The sequence below is a fragment of the Mus caroli genome, chromosome 7, assembly GCF_900094665.2.
Source record: "Mus caroli chromosome 7, CAROLI_EIJ_v1.1, whole genome shotgun sequence".
Classification (NCBI taxonomy): Eukaryota; Metazoa; Chordata; class Mammalia; order Rodentia; family Muridae; genus Mus; species Mus caroli.
The window spans coordinates 47,827,601-47,829,224 of record NC_034576.1 but is presented as its reverse complement, the minus strand read 5'-3'; the positions used below and the strand labels follow the sequence as shown (position 1 = coordinate 47,829,224).

At 48.3% G+C, this 1,624-nt stretch overlaps 1 protein-coding gene and 1 pseudogene across 1 annotated transcript in view; one reads left to right on the top strand and one right to left on the bottom strand.

The window, feature by feature from the left end:
• Window positions 1–1,624, bottom strand: part of Kdelr1 (KDEL endoplasmic reticulum protein retention receptor 1) — a 12,619-nt gene that overhangs the window by 5,904 nt on the left and 5,091 nt on the right. The gene's annotated exons all lie outside the window — the stretch shown is intronic.
• On the top strand, window positions 254–589 carry LOC110298825 (annotated as a pseudogene).

The following is a 1,624-nucleotide window of genomic DNA, read 5'->3' as shown; positions in this document are numbered from 1 at the left end:
GCAGGCGGATTTCTGAGTTCGAGGCCAGCCTGGTCTACAAAGTGAGTTCCAGGACAGCCAGGGCTATACAGAGAAACCCTGTCTCGAAAAACCCCCCGCCCAAAAAAAAAAAAAGACATAGAACTCTTAGCTACTTTCTAACACCAAGCTTCCTGCCTTGATGATAAAGGACTGAACCTCAGAAGCTGTAAGCCAGCCTCAATGAAATGTTTGTCCTTTATAAGATTTGACTTGAGCTTCCTGTCCCGGCCGCCATCGGAGAGCAGCAGCATGGCTCTGCGCTACCCCATGGCCGTGGGCCTCAACAAGGGCCACAAGGTGACGGAAAAACGTCAGCAAGTGGAGACACAGCCTGTGATGCGGGCGCCTCACCAAACACACCAAGTTCGTGTGGGACATGATCCGGGAGGTGTGCGGCTTCGCGCCCTACGAGCGGCGAGCCATGGAGTTGCTCAAAGTGTCCAAGGACAAGCACGTACTCAAGTTCGTCAAGAAGAGGGTGGGCACGCACAACCACACCAAGAGAAAGCGGGAGGAGCTGAGCAACGCGCTGGCAGCCATGAGGAAGGCAGCAGCCGAGAAGGATTGATAACCCTCCCCCAATAAAAGATGTTCCTACAAAAAAAAAAAAAAAAAAAAGAGTTGACTTGGGCCGGCCGGGCAGTGGTGGCGTACACCTTTAATCCCAGCACTTGGGTGGCAGAGGCAGAGGCAGGCGGATCGCTGAGTTTGAGGCGAGCCTGGTTTATAAAGTGAGTTCCAGGACAGCCAGGGCTACACAGAAAAACCCTATCTCAAAAAAAAAAAAAGGGAGAGAGAGAGATAGAAAGAGAGTGAGTTGACTTGGTCATGGTGTCTCTTCACAACAATAAAAACTCGAAGGCACCTATACACATAAAAATGTTTAAGAAAACATTTATGTGCATGTACGTTTAGCTTGCATATGTATCTGTGCACCACATGGTACCTGCAGAGACCAGAAGAGAAAGAACATCAGATCCCCAGGAAGACTTCCAGCCACTATGTGGGTGCTGGGAATCTAACCCCAGCATTGGAATATCAGCAAATGCTTATAATGACTGAGCCATCTTTCCTGCCCTATTTACATGTATGTGTGTGTGCACCAGAGTCTATGTATGTGTGCCACATGTTCTCAGGACAAGAGCATATCAGATTCCCTGGAACTGAATTTTCAGGCAGTTGTTAGCCACTATGTGCTGGGAGCTGAAGCCAACCAAGTCTTCTACAAAAATCAGCTCGTGAAGTGGCGCCTGCCTTTAATCCCAGCACGAGGGAAGTAGAACTCTCTACATTTGAGGTCAGCCTAGTCTACAGAGCGAATTGCATTGACAGCCAGGGCTACACAGAGAGACCTTGTCTTGAAAACCCACCAAACCCAAAACAGGTCAATCAAAATCAACCACTGAACCACCTCTCCTACACCCTTGTTTTGTTTGGGGGGCTTTGTTTTATGTTGTTTGAGACAAGGTATTGCTACATAGCATGGCTGGCCTGGAATTCACAGAGAGAGCCTCCAGCTTCTCAAGTGCTGGGGTTAAAGGCGTGGTCTACCAAACTTGGACTCTTGCTTTACTTTTTGAAAGAGGATTTTTTTTTTTTTTTT